Raw genomic sequence first — 17775 nt, 5'->3', positions numbered from 1 at the left:
CAACTTAATTTGGAGGAGAAGCACGAATATACTAGCGCTAAATGAAGGAAAAAAAATTGCAAAATTACTTGCAGTTGCTAAACAATTATTGCTGTAGGGTTTGTTTGAGTTATTATTGCTATATTGTTCTATTAATAGTGTTATTTTTAACACATTTGATGCGAGTTGGCCAAGAGCAGCAAGGCCACATTAAATGAATAAAAAGAGGTCAACTGAGGTATCTGGTGGCTTAGTGGTTAAGAGCCATACCACGTACTGTCAGTGCAATGTCAGATGTGTATTTCTGAGACCATGAATTTGTGTGTTTGCGTAGGTGGGCTCGAAGCAGGGATGGGTGTTTGCATGAGTTTTTGTGATGGGAGAGAAAGGTCAGGGGGCCAGCTGAAGCATGACATGGCGAAAGGAAAAAGAAACGAGAAAAAAAATGGAGACAGAGGCACAGGGAATATGGCAGGGCAGTGACTTTAAGTGACACCACCCCTGACGTACTGTGCCACAGGTTTTCTGACAAAATTTGTCGGCACACTGGCTGATAATCAAAATCCTGATATCCACCTCTTCCTTTCTATTCCTCCTGTTGTATGACACGCACTGAGATATGAATCATAAATTCTGAGTCATAGGCCGTCAATTTTCGAGGCAAAACTTGGCAGAGCAAACCGTTTCAACAGCATTTCTGTTCTTGGGCGAAACAAACCAATTGAACAGCTTTCAGAGGGACTGGCCGAACGATTCATCAAGATGGATGTGATATCGTGTATCAAACGTGGACTCTGTCCAAGTTTAGGCCACTTTTGGTTTAGTTTTTCTGCGCATCACCTTTCAAAAGTTTCAAAAAAATGTCATAAAACTGGCTGCAGCAGGCATACACAAAGGAAACCTGGGAAAGTCTGTGCCGTCAAAGCCACATTGACCCTGTCATAGAATTTAAAAAAAAACATCCTTCAGCCATGGTTACAATTCTTTCTTTGTCCTTCTTTTAACTTCGGGCCTAAATTTACTCAATGATATTGACACTCAGTGATTCTGTGCGTGGCTAATGATGACTGAGGTGGGCTTTTGATGAGTCACGCTGGAGGATGGTGGGTTTTAAATCACATCCCATAGTGACACACTGCTTTAAATAAAGCTGAGGCAACCAAATACAAGGCGATTTCCACAATGTGCAAAAATTCTCCCCGGATGAAAATAAACTAATCCAGGGAGATAGAAAGAAACTAAACATTATGTTCTGATTATGCTGCCAGAGCGGCATAGTGTGGATTTTTATAGCAGTGACTCATTTTCACAAGAGTGGAGAATACACACACACACACACACACATATACTCTGTGCTGTAAAGCGGGATTTGGAGACTTTGGGGCAGCTCTCATCTCAGGAGCTTAGTGACACCACTGAGACATGCATGCATACAAACGCACACACACCAAGAACTGTTACCTTCTCAGATTTGTTTTGATCCTAATGCAATGGAAGCGTTGGTTGAGTAGGGACAAACAGGAGACAAATAAGTGGCCTATCCAAAAGGCCAATACTTGTTTATTTGAAGTGATTTCCTCTTGTGGCCTTAAAGCAACAAGAGCTCAAAACCTCACAGTGGCCACTTCATGTGTGTTGTGGATTCCAAGTTTAACTTAGCACAAATTACTTTCACAGACCTTTACATTTCCATCTAGCTTGAGCACTCTAGGGATGAGCTCGCAAGTCTTTCAATCTGGACTATAACGACAGCAAAGAACATACATGTAATCAGCTGTAATAGCAACATGTTAGGTAGGTCTAGGTAGGACAAAACAAAATCATATACTATATCTAAGAGCTGCTTGTAAGGAAGTCAACTTTAAGCCACAATTCAGACAATGTCAGAAGAGCATGGTAAAACAACCCTCTACTATGTCCAATAAAATAGATTAGATCTCAACAGTGGAAAGACACATCATTCACACTGAATAATCAGCGAAGTGTGGCTTCGCTTTTGCCCTGAAGCTTTAGGTCAATATCAATCTTAATCTCCATACTGAAGTAGAAAAGCCACTTGTGGTGATAAAGACTTAAAGGGTATTATATAATGGGAATGGCACAAGCACGGCAGATGAAATCCTTCACACATGAGAAAGATTTTCACACCACTACTCCCTTCACACGTGTCCATATATAGAGCCTGTGTGTAATATGGCAGCTATGCAATATTAAGCTGGCCTGGGGCCTTTGTAACATGTTTGGGAGTAGCCAAGAGCTGTTGGAGAAAGATAATCTGTCTCCATTATGAAGAGCTAGCCTGTGGTGGGCTACATCTACACCATAACACTCTTTATCACTCAAACATACATGAGGCAGGACCAACTCCCCATACAATGCTTGTAAAGATTTACAGATAAAAAAAAGGGATAAGAGAAAAAAACATAGTATTTTAATATCCATCATTACTTTAGACTTAAATATTGTTATTACAGAGTTAGGGCCTGAGTAACATAATGTGGGAGGTACGTTATTTTTCACCTGGTCATGTTATGAATGAGGTGATAATTTTTCCAACCGAGGCCTCTTAAAACTCAGCCCCAACTGAATGCAGCTATAATGACAATTTTAGAAAAGACCAAGAACTTATTAAAATAACTGCAGGTGAGCTTAGTAAATGTGATTGTACGTTTTTATCCAAACCTAAAAAGAAAGCCAACATACAGGGCTGATAGGGCTGAGTGGGCTTGCTCTGTTCAAAATAAACAAAATCTTACAGATTGTTCTCAGTGCTGAATTTAACAAAATCAAATCTCTAAAATAATCCAACATCAGTGACAGTGGGAAAATGTTCCTTCCACCAACAAATGAAATAAGCAATCTAAGACCACTAGACTAAACATTATAATTATTTTCACTTTCCATCCAAGCAGCTATAAAAAAAAAAAACTTTCCAATTTTTGTTAAATAAACCTCACAGTTGCTGAACCTCCCCATATGTTGAGACAACACTGAGGGATCTTTATCTGTATTGAGGGCAAACCTGTGTGGCATTTATTAAGGCATCGCCAGTGTAACCTCCGCATTGGACACATCAGTCCTTGTCTGAAAAGGTAATAAAACATATACTCACACGTATGCAAGTACACACACATATGCACAGCATTGGTCTCACTCATTCTGCCACACAAAGACTATCCCTTATCCAGTGTGAAAGCTTTTCACAGAAAAGCCATGAATCCAGAGGGGTGATGTGTGTGTGTCTGTCCCTTTGGAGTGAAGCCTAGAGTTTTCTCTATTAAAGCCATTCATCCTTTCTGGCAACTATCAGTGCTAGCGCCTTTTTAGCTGAGCTTTTTTTTTTTTTTTCCCCAACCGGGTCAATAGTGTGTGTGGTCTACTGTCTTGCTTTTTCCAAAACCGCGGTCTTTCTCACACACACATCCAATCTCTGATCTGTCCTTTAAATAAACACAAACACACATTCACACACACATTGAATAAAACAAGCAAACACACTAAGTGCAGTGTCACAGAGCACCGTCACCCTGCTGGTAAATTATTCAACAGTCCCTCACAGACAATTTTGCACATCAGAGAAAGTAAGGGATGAAGAGAGGGAGGGGGCTGTTCATTGGTATCACTAGAAGGGGGTTGAGTGTTATAAGGATCAACAGGTTACATACAGAGATGAAGAGCGGGAAAAGGGTGTATTTTGCTGCAGAAGATGGTAGTAAGATCACCTCTGATGAGAGTGAGAAGGCAGATTGTGTATCCTCTGGCCACCACAAATTGTTATTAACCATACACTGTGGTTAAGGGCCTTGGATGACAAATCTCAAGCAGCACATGAAGTTGGCCATCGCTGTCTTGTCTGAAATCTAAAGTACACTCAGGTGTTACATTTATATTTAACATGCATTCCAAATAGTAAACATAACTGCTTTAATAAATGTTTAACTTTGGTTATATGGAAGATTGGCAGTAAAGAAAAGATCAAAGAAGAGGCCTTGAAGCACCAACAACCTGGACAATTCAATATAAACCAGGCAGTAAATGTGCTAAACTTTGAAACACACACCTTTGCTCCACTTTTAAACAGATGAAATATCTGGATTTTATTGCTCTTGGACTTTGGACAATGAGAGGATGGAGACAGCATGCATGTGTTTTTTTAGCGGAAATTAACAAACCAAACAAGTATCAAAACCTTCCGAGTCCTCTCCAGTTTAGTAATATTTTCATTACTCCATTTAGAGAGCACTCTTTGCTTTAACGTGACAGCCTTCAGAGTCCTTCACCTGTCCTGATATGTCTGCAGTAAAACATGTCTAAATGTGGGAGTTTTAGGTTTATGTAATTTCTTTTCTCCCAGGCAATCCTTTTGGTCAAACCTTGCACAGTACCAGTTCATTATTTTAAAAGCACGACTCCACCAGCGCCACCTCCTCTAAGCTGACTCACCGAACACCAACATGCACATGTTGGATTTTATGCAAATTATGTCCCAAAAAATCATTCAATCAATCTGAAGCGATTTGCAGAGACTGTAAATACAACAATACCTGAGTCACAGTCCCCAGAAGAATTTGATATAAATAAAAATATATACAAATATAAAAATATACTCGAATCACCCCAGGGCTCACTCTAACCTAGATCTTCTCTTTCTAACTTGAACAAAAATGATCCCACATTAGTTCAGCTTCTGGCTGTGTGTCAGTAAGAGTATGTACAGTATGATACAAAAACTCTCTTTCCTGTATGAATACATACTATGCAGCCTGTGTGCCGTCTTTTTATCGCATCTTTAGACTTAAATAAGAGCCTTTCAAATGAAATAATATCCTCACATTCAAACTAAACTGTACTAGCATCATCTATTCTTCTATAAGATGAGGTCCACCTGGGAAGAACAACTGAGTTTGCTTTAACAAGCGACCCATGTCAAAATATGTTCGTCTGAACTGACAAAGCAGCAGCACATTGCGTGTTTGAGCAATATTGAGACGTCCCACATGCTATGCAGATGCAATTCCTGTTACTATTGAGAAGTCAGAAGCTCAAACACATTCACATGCCCAGAAAATCCTGACCCGTTACCTTCAAGACTTTTTCTGTGGCCTGCTCATGTGGTGATCCTACTACCTAATGAGCCTGTATCAGGGGTTAATGAGAGGGTAGGCTGGCTGGATCAGAGATCAGAGGGTTAACAGGGTGTAATCTGCAAAGCACTGGCCCACACACACAGGCCAAATTTAATCCAAAACTAACCCAAGGTCACAGCATTCAACAGAGATTCTCTCAGAATCCATCTACACCAGCTCATGACACCAACTTCCACCTTCAAAACTAACACACTCCATGCTCACATTGTTATGTACATTTTATTCTACAATTGCTCTCCTTGTAACGTTAAGATTTAAAGCAGAGGAAAACTGGGTTAAGTACAATTTTCAGTACAAAACAGAAGCTACAGATCAAAGAATAATTAAAAGTTTAAACTGCATGCCAAAAGCTTAATTTGTAGATATCCATTATATAAATACTCCCCAAGTAAGATAAATCTAGCCTTGCAAAATGTATACTATTAGTAATCTAGTTTTGATATTTTAAGACTACTCCAGGGAAAAGAAAAATGAAAACAATCTAAAACTATACACACTAACACATAATTATACAACTTTTAGACTCTTTCCCCCCACTGGGCCATTTCCCCAGTTCTTGCATGCTTAAACGATTACAGCATAATCAGAAATAGCACTATAGTCACATGAACAGGGCAAATTATTGTCTCAGCTGGAATAATACCTGAAGAAAATGTTATATGAACAGAATCCTTGGCCACATCTACACCAGCTCAGCTGGGACTTGGGTGACTAGATGGACCATATCGACTAGGCGATAACCCCAGGCCTGTTTATAACACTATCAATTCCCAGCTGTATTGATTTTTATTGTGGCTGCAAAATTCCACAGTTCTGCACCCAAACAAATAACAGCTGTAAGATCAAAAGGCAAACAAACAAACAATGTAAAAACACACTAAGGAACATGTGTACACTGTGACTGATGACCTATATTTTGTGCAACTATAAACACATATTCAGATGCGTACACACATATATGATGCCAGGCAGAATAACAGTGAAAGCAAAGTGTCTGGAGCTGCCTGACATAAAGTCTGCATGACAGCTGATATAGATTACCCATTATAGTAACACGGCTGAAGATTTTTGCATATCCACTATTCTGCCTCATCAAAGACTTAGACTTTGCATGCGTGTCTTAGAGAAACCTCATGCTGAGAGAATCGTAGCTGTTTATCTCTGACACCACAGTAACAAGTGCCGGTGGTCAAATGCCTCTCCCCGCCTTCATGTGAAACATCCTGCTGCTATAGCCCCATTCTGCTTTCCCAAAAGGCAATGTAAAATGCATGAGAGCCGGAACATATGAGAGAAAATGTGCAAATGCACATAAGCTTGGCACATATACAAGCCCCCCCCAGCCCACGCACACACACACACAAACACACACAATGCATGTAATCATTACATGAAGTGCTATAGTCATTTAATCAGCAGGGTGCACGGGCACACACACACAGATGGAGAGACTTGAACTTGTGGAAGTACACACCAGCTGATCTAGTTTCAGCTCCAAGTGTGTGTGTGTGTGTGTGTGTGTACAGGGGGGGGGGGGCTGTGGGTTGAGTGAAGTGCTACTCTAAAGCCCAACAGGATTTTCCAATCAAGAGCAGCAGAAAGATTAATAGAGGCCTATTGCATGCCTCATAGTGGAAGCAAAGGAGAAAAAAATATTACAGTGAGTAGGACACGCAGTCGCCACTTTCTGGGTTTTTAATCATAATGAAATATTAAAAACACTGACATTTAACAGATACATTGAGATGCCATTAGCTTGGAGTGACTGGTACTACAGTCAAGCTACTGTCCTTCCATGTGTCCACCTGTCCCAGATTGGGTGAGTGACTCAGGTTTCCCTGGTGATCTTGTAAAGACACTGAGAACAGAGAATCACAACCTAAGGAAGTATTTTAATCTTTTCTAAAGCTTTCTTTTCTTAACCTGCCTACCAAGGTGCTGAATTTGGAGTGACTGCCCCTCCAAAAAAAAAAAAAAACCAATGCAATCATCTCTAAATCTCCCAGCTCACTGACTGGTTTCCATGTAAAACCTCTATGCTGGGGTTGATGAGACGTTCTCTTTGACTTTCTTGAAGGCCACGTTCTTGGACCGAAAACGATGATGTCATGCAGTCGTTGGCCGAGGCCTCATGGGACAACGGGGGATGTTGTGATTCATGGTTATTCATTTATGGCTAGGACTCCCAGAGCTGTCAGCGTTATACTGCACTGAATAAAAAAATCCCATAGTGTATCACAGGGAGCCATTTTCTGAAGGAGCCTGTGGCTTTCAATTGACCGTGAAGAAGCAATACAAAACAAAAACAAAAATGGGATGAGATGTGTGTGTGTGAGTGTTTGAGTTTGCCCACGATTCCTGTGAAATACTCAACTTTGTCGTAATTACATGACACAGTGCCCTGATTGTTTTCATCTAATCTTGAAAAAGTTGCAGCTAGTATTAGATGTAATGCAGGAGGGGAACCCGTAGCATGCTAAACTTTATTCCTTCTCTGCATTTTTAAAGAGAAATAAAGAATGATCAGCCAAAATGAAAGAGAAAAAACAGAGGGAGGAAATTAAGCAGAGGAAACCCCAAAAAGGAAACATGCATCTAGGCCACTGAGTCATTTCCCTTGTGTTTTGCCTCTTCCTCTTCTACTTTTTCAAATATATACTGACAGTATAAATTATGTACATCATCACTGGGGTTTACACAGAGTGGGAGAGGGCCCATGGGTTTTAAGCTTCAGGATTTCAGCTTTTATCCCCCTGTAAAGTCTGCCCGCAATTAGTTTGGGAATTAATTCAGGCTCAGAAGTTGGCCTCCCCCTTCCTCTTTTAGATCTGTACTGATTCATCCAAACCTCTTTTTACTCACTCATACACATAAAAAAAAGGGACTAGGAAAAAAAACTAAAATTAAATAAATTACCTGCTCTGGGGAGGACAGATTTCATGCGTACAAATAACTAAAAGGTTACACCACACAACAGTAGTGTGGTTCACTACAATGTTAATGCTACAGTGTAATGCAGAGGGCGGAGCCATAAATGTAATCAATGAGCATCAATATGCGACTGTAAAGTGGCAGGTCTTTAACCTCAGGCACTTCTGTATGGATGGGTTTGGTTAAATGATCATTTGACTGTCAGACCTGACCACAGGGTCCTTTTTTTCCATTAGATTTACCTCCCATTACAAATGTGTTTATCAGCGTGACGTGTTTTGTCAGTACAATATAATAATGAAGTATTATTTTTCCAATTAAACAGTGAATTTATTATTGCGCAGCCAAAACAATCTATAAATGGCCTGTTTTGTTCTAAAGAATATTCTGAACACAAAAATACAAAATACATTTTTAGACATGAAACTAATGATTCACATTATGATGATGATGATTATCATTAATAAAAAAACGTTTTTTTAGTTTCACTGATTTAATTTTTCTGTTGACTAAACATGAACTTCTAGTTACTGCTTTACTGAATTACTACTAGTTCCAAATGTAGGACGTCTACACAAGTCTGTATTGGACAAAATATTCATGACCTTAAGGTTGCGTTTGGCCAAACTCTTTCTATACAACAGTGTCACTCCATGCCTTTTTTCCTAATTTAGTAATTTAGTTTAGTGTTGGTCCAAACTTGCCGTTTCGGTTGGGATGTATTGGGATTAAAGAGGGATCTCTTTATCCTTCCGATAGTCTCACTATCTTTACATCTTCCAGTTCACCAGTACACACAGATCAGAGTTAATGACCCCTGGACTCCACAAAACACAGCAGCCTTTTGTGTGCTGCCAATCAATAATTAATCAGGCAAACATTGCAAATATTTGTTGGGGAAAAAAAGAAGGGACATAAATTAATAACAGGAACCTTTTATATCTATATATATATACACACACGCATATCCCAATACATAAGAGTGAGAGGAAGCATGTTTGAGAGGGAATAAGGACAAGCAATAAAAAGACAAAAGCTCTTAGATGAATGCCTAGGAGCATCAGATGTGGTACCTGTACTTCTCCACTATGCCCTTAATCCTTGTTTAGTACTTGAACAGTCATCAAGTGTCGTAAGTTTCAATATAAAGAGGCCTTTTGGTTTTCCTATAAAATACAAGTTCATTTTAGACTTTAGACAAAACAACTTTCACACATGAATGAGGGCTTTAAAGTAAGCACAACAAGCAACTTGAAATCAGAAACTCAATCCAATCCAGCACTATTGACCCATTTTATATTTTATAATATACAATGGGTTTCCGTATCCAAAATGGCCCCTGTGTCAAACCCAGGAAACAATAGCTTGACATGTGTCTGGCAGGTTAGAGTGTATAAAAACCTCACAGGAAGGGTGTGAGCGGCGTCTAATTCTTTGATGCCCTCATGTCCTGACAATTTAACTCTTTCCTCATTAGCCCTCTGGGACGATATCAACCCTGCAATTGTTCTAAGGTTAGCAACCTTCTGGCTCTGCAGTGCTGCACATCTGGTTTATTTTTGTATGATGAGGCCTTGTGCGTCTATGTGTGAGTTAGAGAGGAAACAAGAATGAGTGAGGGAAGCAGTGGGGCGGAACGTTGACTGGCAGAGTTCCCTTTGAGTTACAGTTTAATTGGACAATTGTTCAATTTAACCTCAGGCTTCCTAGGTTCACAAAGGCATGCAAAGCCATCCTAGTATGGACTATTAAGCAAGAAAAGGGTGGCAGAATTACTTACTTTGGCTTGCACTGCATGTTTTTTTCCTCATGAAAAACTCATCTGTTCCCTCATGCAAAATGACAGACCCATTCACATCCAGTCTGATGACGATGGCAGAATATGGAACAAGACTGACACGAGAGAAAATGTCTGTGATGTCCAGTTGCTCAGCAGAAATAAACAACCACTAGTGTTACTTAAAAATCAAAAATAAAAGTCACATTGGTCCTGATACACTGCTGTCTGGCGAGAACGCAACACACAATCTCTCCCAGATTCATCACAGGCAAATCTCCACTTGACCCAATGGAGGCTGTCCAGTCACAGCATTAGAGCTGTATGAAGCTTGGGCAGAGGCCTAGATTCACTTGAAATTGGGGGTGGGTGGGTTTGGCACACACTCTGGTAGCCCAGCAGGTGAGGAGTTATCAAGCATTAACATCAGGTTAGGAGGCAGTGGGACCAATAGGTTCACTGCTCTTGCCAAACCACATTACCATTAAAATCTCTATATTATGTGGAGACATTACGGAACCAAAGATTGTCAACAGTCACTGAAAAATGCTACTGTCACACCATGAAAGACAAGTCTAGACCCATATTTGAAAATGTGCTGAGTAAAAATTATGATGTATAACTGTGAGACACAAAAGTGCTTTGGGCAGGCAAAGGAAGATCCCAAAATAGACTAGCGTAGTGCAGTATATTACCTCACCCCCACTCACATCAGCAATCGTGTCCATCACATTCATGCTTCCTAAGCCTTACTGACATGCCCCACTCTGCTAAGCTAGCACTGCATGCTGGAGTTTTCCCAGTCGGTTGCATTCTGGTGAAACTCAGTAGAACAGATGCAAATTGTAGCGCCTATGACATGACAATTTGAATTTTTAAAGACCCCTATTACAGCGAACCATGTAGTTCTAAAAATACTCTCGTCTGAGCCTTTTCCTCTATTCTGCCAAGCTAAATTAAGCCATAGACCCAAGAGGGGTGGTGGGCAAAGATAAGACACGTCAGCCATCAGCAATGGAGATGTCTCTTTGGGTGATGATGATGGCGGCTCATAATTCCCGGCACTCCAACTTAGCCTAGTCATGGAAGTGCAGATAGAGGCTTGCAGATTTCACCGGAGAACTGGAGACAGATGTAGCCGGACATAATGGGGGTTGAAAAAAGGGTGGGTGGAGGGGCCAACTCATGGTCACAGCTGCAACCTCGCCAGAGGATTGGAGGCGCGCTTCTAATGAAGGGCTGTAATCAAGTCACTCGTGCTAACCTTCCACACCCACTGAGGCTGACTTGCCAAAATGCCTCTCTTATGACACAGGCTTGAGGCAAACAATTGAGAAGAAGAATGGGAGATGTAATGCACAAGAAAGAATGACGTATTTAACAACCAATCTGTTCTGTATTATGGTATATAACATATTGATACTGCATGCAGTAAACAAGTGAAGCCAGATGTCATGCTAATGGAGATGTGAATAACGGCTATCGTGCCTCCAGACAGGCTTCCATTTAAAATGTTGCAATAAATGCCTTTTAATGTGTGTAACATTTTTATTGTAAAATCTTCAATGGATGACAGCTGGATCTCACCAAAGATCTAAGGCGCTTGGTCAGACTGAGACAGTTTTTTTATCTGTGCAAGGTGGCGAGTGAACAGCAGAAGTGGCACACTCACTAGGGAGGCATTTGTTGATGAGACATCTGTTGGGCCATGACTTCCTCCCCTCTGAGACAGCTTTCAGTAGACCAAGGCCATGACTCAGGTCTGCACCAGCTGCTGGGCCATGACTAGATCCATTTCACATGTTCCTTGTGACTCCTATCATTGTCAGTGGTCTAAAATACACTGTCAAATCTAAAAAGGAACTCTAAATTTGTTCAAAACAGACTATATTAATTAATAAGACACGATGGGTTGGGTGCAAACACTGATGCACAGTATGAGCATTTAAGCCCATACCAAATAAAATGTTGTGCAGATTAATCCCGAGATAAATTATCGGTACTGGTACTCTCTCTTGCTGGCCTCACAAGACCCTGATCTTGGAGAGTGTTGCGCTGTCTTTTAAAATCATCATTAAAAGCACATGAACATGAACACATCTGCTAGTAGAAGAGATGTAGGGGTAGAGAGGGCATAATTCTCCTTGTCATATGAGACAGCATTCCTGTATTAGACTTGCTAAACCAGATCAGTGCAGAACATTAAGCCTGACAGCAGCACTTTAATATTGATGCGCTCTGCCACTGTAGCATAAACCACCAAACTGCTGTGGCAGTGACTAAACTGACAGCCCTCTGATATCATTTTTTTTTTTCAAAAGCCAGCCTTTTCGTCGCACAAGGCTTTTCACCTCAACAGGTTGCCCTAGATGCAAAACAATGAATGGGTGTCAAGGGTTTAAAACTTTTGGAAAACATCTAATGGCTGTCTTACTAGGAAATGGAGCGGATCTAGGACATTGCCAGTATTACAGAATTGCTGCCAAGTCATAAGACATATACAGGCCCACCTACGATGGTGGTTAGGGATGTCCCACTCTGGTAGATCACTTTCTGGGTTATGGCAGAAACTGTGCAGTCTAAAAAAGATCGTATTAGACACATAGAGGTCATGATAATTATAACTACTTGTAGCCTTAGTTATGCAGACAGTCTGCAGTAACCTTTAGCAGATCTGCATTTGGACATGTGCCCAGAAGAAACGAGCATTGTCTGTGATCAAGGAGTGGGAATTGAGACTTCCTTTATGCTGAGTCCACTTCCTCTTTGTGAAGTTACTGTTATAATTTAAAGCTCCCATAAGGATATTTTTTATTAGGACCTGGGGTTTAGAATACAACAGACTTAGATCACACAAAGACAGTTCTCAAACAGCAGCAATATGAGGGTTAGAATTTGTACAATAAGTATGAGGATGTCCTGTCTGATGTGCATGCACTTTTGTCCTCTCTTCTTGAAGAAAGGAGGGCTTTATGGTGGTGAGAAAATAGGTTTAAATCTGACATATTAACCAAATAATGTGACATAATAGTCAGAAAAATAATAACGACACTAAATATGTATTATGTTGCCGTCTAGCCCTAAAAATGTGCATTTGATTTAACTCATAAACCAGATTTAAACCAGTTCCATGTGTTAATAGGAGACTGCCTTCAGTATGAACTGGTCTAACTGTGAGCGTGTCTGGCTCAAACACACCCCCCACCCCACCCCACGCCATGTCTGACAGCGACATCAGCCAATTGTCAAGTGCAGCTGATGTGTCCTTCCCAGTAGATCCATCACATACACAACACTGGCACTGAAAGGGATTTGTGCAAATTCATGAGAAGACCCCATGGCTACCGTCTCAATAATCTCTCACACAGCTCTATAAAAAGACACGACTGTTAGCAATATGCAGTTTCAAAAGGAAGCTTGATGTCGCATTACATATAGAAACCTGTGTCAGCCAGTTCACCGTTGCACTGCTGAAAGCAGAGGAGCACAACACTATTTCAGTTCTTTCGAATGTCTCAATTTGCACAATAAAAAAAAATGCATCTACCTCACCAGATGTGGTTAACTTTGCTGAGCTCTAACCCTACAGGAAACAAGCTTTTAGCATGTCATAACCTGCAACCTATCCAGCCGCCATTCTGTGGAAAATACTGAACTGCCCTAGATACCACCGGTAATAAGGAAGTGTGTCACTTTCTGTTCCATCTCTCAGTCGCACGGTCAAAAGGTGGCCGAGAAGCCTGCTATAAGACATGAAGATTGCACAACAGTGGCGTGCCATTTGAACAAAAAAATGAAGTAGGGCACTAAAGGTGTTGACAAAAATGACATAACACAACAAAACTACAAAACAGAGGCAGCAGAGAGATTATACTTTCTTTAACTGACGTGTAATCTATCACACAAATGTGTGTAAAGTAACTTTAAACATGTTCCTCCCTTCCTCCAGACACTGCTATCTTTTCTTTGCAGCTCTAGAGAGATAAAGTCATAAAAGACTGTAAATTGATTTGAGTGACATGCAGGTGCATGTGTCATAATATGGGATTTAAAATTTTGGTGGATCCGTGGCTGATATTGCGTGGGCATGCTTCTTAAAATAAATCTTTACAAATGACACAGTTAAGCAGTCAAACACAGGTCTGCTGCCTATCTCACACACACACACACACACACACACACTCATGCGCTCTACACACAAGAGATGACATCATGTTGGGTCAGCTTGGGTTTTAGTGCTCAGCTCACTATCTACATCTGCCATTACGAACGCGTCATGTTAGCCTACATTTACTTTTTAAAACAAACAAAACATAAACGTTGCTTTGTTAAGCAGGGACTGTCCTGTGTGCAGGTGATGGTAGCACTGCAACTAGGAGGGACTTCAAATAGATCAAATATAAAAAATGAATGGCGTCCGGTTGTTGTCGTCTTTAATGAATGCACGCTTTTTTTAAAAAGAAGGAGAGCGCAGTGCAGAGAAACGTAGTAAAAAAAGGGGTTCGGGACATGTGTAGTGGACGTTGCACCGTCGACAGCCATTGTGACGGTGCCTTGATAGTAAAATCTTACTCACAACAATGTAAGATGCATTGGACGGTACCACAATCATTCAGGATGTGACACACTCACACATACAGACCGCCACGCTGCGTGACAATGCTAAAAACAACCACCTAAGACAACTTGACAACCTATTCGTATTGTGTCGTATTTAAAAAAAAAAAAAAGAAAACACACACACACACAATAAAAAACCCACAAACTGTTCACTTCACTACAACCTGTCAGCCGGTTTGCTCAGCGTACTCACCCCCCCAGCAGGAACGAACCAAACACGTCGGTGCAGCTCCTTCGCAGCAGCGTAAATATTACACCGTAGATATGGAGCAGGTGCACGGACACAATAATCAAGAAATACCGTTAAATTAGCAAACCTACGCACTTAACCTTCAGTCGGAGCTGATGCTAGTCTCTCCTCTCCTTCCTCCCCTCGTACTCACCACCACCTCCGAGGAGAGTGGCGTTGATAAAACAACAACAACAACAACAACAACAACGACGACGTCGAAACCAGTCGATGGTGGTGGTCATTTCCAACTTCACCTGCAACCATTTAGAAAGACTTTTTTTTTTTAGGAAAACTACTCTGACGTGTAGCACACGTTAGCTTAGCCGTTGAGACAAGAGGAAGTGTTTGAGGACGCGAGGCTCGTAGCTGTTAAAGAGAGAGAGAGAGGGGGGGGGGGGGGCAGTGACAGTGATGGGATGGGGGGGGGGGGGGGGGGGCTGCTCACCTTTAATAAAAGTCGTTGGAAAAGCTTCACGCCGCTTCACGGAGTGTTTAGTCCGACACTCTGTGGAGGAGACTTCTCCAAGTGCTGTCAGTTGTGTCTGGACTTCCTGAATGACGGAGCAGCACGAGCACAGCCCTGCGCGCCTCGCGCGTGTTTGACAGCTACTTTGACAGGCGGTACGGAAATAAAAGTTGTCTCGTGCGGCGGCGGATGGAGCCGCTGCAGGATGTGAATGTGTAGGACCCGCGTGTTTCTGTCTGTGTGTGTGTGTGTGTGTGTGTGTGTGTGTGTGTGTGTGTGCAAAAAAACAAAAAAAACAAATAACTGCTCGTTCTGCTCAACGCTCTCAATTAGTTTACGCAAATCTAACGCATGCAAAAATGAAGCTTTTAAAAATGAAATAAACAAGTGTTAATATAAAAGAAGAGCAACAATCCTAAAGCTTATTTCCTTTGCAAATCATTAAAGATGCATGCACTGAGTCATTCCGATTCTGTTGCAACTTCAGTGATAGTGAGCCAGCTCAACTCTTAAATATACCCGGTATACTGCTGCCACCTGCTGGTGGACTGCAGAAGTTTCATGAGCTGACAGGAACTGATCAAGGACCTGCGTTTTTCTGTATTTTCACTCATAGAATAGAATAGAATAGAATAGAATAGAATATACTTTATTAATCCCTTTGGGAGGGTCCCTCGGGGAAATTTGGGTACCAGCAGCACTACAACACCGACAGTCAGAGCAAGATAAAATAGAATAAAATGGAATATAGTGCAGTAAAAAAATAAAAGATAAAAATAAAAGATAACAGGAATTATGTACAAAATTTGCACAGCAGCATAAATGGTAATGTGACATGTGCATTCATTCAATAATAATAATAATAGTTAAAGTTCCAAGCAGTGTCACAGGGCCCTCGCCCCAAAGCAGTTTGGGCTTGTCTGATTTCCAGAAATGTGCACTTAAAGACATGTATACAAGAGACATTTCCTGTTGACAGTAGGTGGCGCTATGACTGTATCATCCATCTGTTGGGATTCAGATCCACAGCAGTACTGTAAGTTTTAGCTGCTGGTGCATTGCAAGAGGTTTCCTCCTGTTCAAAGGAGCCACTGTGCTATATAAATACATTAACTAGAATTGGATTGAATCCACTATCTTGTGCCACATTTTTGTACAGATGTAAATTTGTACATCAAAATGTACAAAAAAATGAGAGCAATACATTGACAGTAATTACTGTATATAATGAAAATGTATAGTACATACAAGTACATCATTTCTTTACAACTATTCCTTACGACTACAATGTACTTGCACTGAGTAATCCTAATTTCCCTAATTTCCTTCTGTTTATTGTCAGCCAATAGGCTTTAACAGCCTATAAAAGCACAATCGAATTTTTACCAGGAATAAATAAAAAATAAATGCTAATAAACACAAAGCAATTTATAAAATCACTGAATAAAAACTTTCTTGCAGAAGGACTTCCTCTTGGAAGGTGCACAGGGCCTGATGTCGATGTCCTTAGAAGCAACTGACAAAATTTCAGGTGTATCAGATGATTTCTCTAGGAGGAGTTCTTTCAAATGCAACATGCAAAGCAGGGTAAATCTGCCAAAACACAATTCATACTGTCTACTACAGCAGGTGGCGCTATGAGTGGGATAGGTATTTATCACTAGACATACTGTACTTACAGAAGAAACTCTGCAATGAAACAATAATGTCATTCATAATGTTTTTTTTTATTAATCAGACAAAAACATTTAAATAAAAGAAAAGCTGCAGGGCCTTCTTTGGTGCCTCCTACAGAACAGGGTGGCGCATGAAGCAGCTCCACCATGTGGAGGGAGGTTTGGAGGAGGCTTCATGAGCCTGTCAGGTCCACGTTCCTAACAGAGGTTCAACGTCTGTCACCATAAGCCAGAGTACAAAGAAAGCGCGACGAGGCCACAACGCCGGTTACAGCTGTAGTATATAGTGCCGCGCATGTGTACGCGGCATGCATTAGGTGTGACGTGTGGAGCGTTGGTTGTTGCCGTAGTTTGCTCGTATCACAGGAAGTTATTTTCCTGTAGTTCTGGTGTTTTGTTTCCCTGGGTTTGTGTTTAGTTGTCTAGTCTTGTCTTGTGTTTCCTGTTTTACTTTGGTAGTGTCTTGTGTTTTACTTCCTGTGTTTTCCCTCCTTGTGTGATCACCTGCCCTGCCCTAATGTGTGTCACCTGTGCCTCGTTGTCTTCCCTGGTCCCTTTGTATATAGTCTGTGTCTTCCCCTCTGTCCTTGCTAGTTCATCTCGTCTGGTGTAGGGTTTGTTTCTGTCCATGTCTCGTCCATGCCATGCCTTGCCATGCCATGCCATGCCTTGATTCTTGCCTTCCATGCCATGTACTTCTGCCTGACCTCAGCGTGCTCCAGGTAGAAGCCTTGTTCTTGCCTTGTTTTTTGTTCTTGCCTTTTTATGCCATGTGCCTGTTTTTCTTAATCTAGTTTTGCCAAGCAAAGTGTGATTTTTTTTAGTTAGTTATTTTGGACTCTTCTATTTGACCACGCTGAGAGAGATTTTTGTCTGTTTTTGTATTGTTTTGCCCTCCTGGCTTTAAATAAAAGACTTTTTGGAATTTTTAACCGCTCTGCGTTCTG

General features: G+C 41.0%; 1 protein-coding gene across 5 annotated transcripts in view; it reads right to left on the bottom strand.

Moving 5' to 3' along the window:
• Positions 1 to 15286, bottom strand: part of taok3a (TAO kinase 3a) — a 48211-nt gene extending 32925 nt beyond the window's left edge. For 2 of the 5 annotated variants that reach the window (XM_028413742.1, XM_028413738.1), the window contains exon 1: positions 15132 to 15286. The gene's annotated coding sequence lies outside the window, so the exon portion shown is untranslated. Of the gene's footprint in view, positions 1 to 14647; positions 15041 to 15131 lie in introns of those variants that run through there. The other 3 variants (XM_028413740.1, XM_028413741.1, XM_028413739.1) reach the window with 3 other exon arrangements.
• Positions 15287 to 17775: the final 2489 nt, after the last annotated feature.

Source organism: Parambassis ranga, chromosome 9 (genome assembly GCF_900634625.1).
Source record: "Parambassis ranga chromosome 9, fParRan2.1, whole genome shotgun sequence".
Classification (NCBI taxonomy): domain Eukaryota; kingdom Metazoa; phylum Chordata; class Actinopteri; family Ambassidae; genus Parambassis; species Parambassis ranga.
This window is presented reverse-complemented; position numbering and strand designations above follow the sequence as displayed.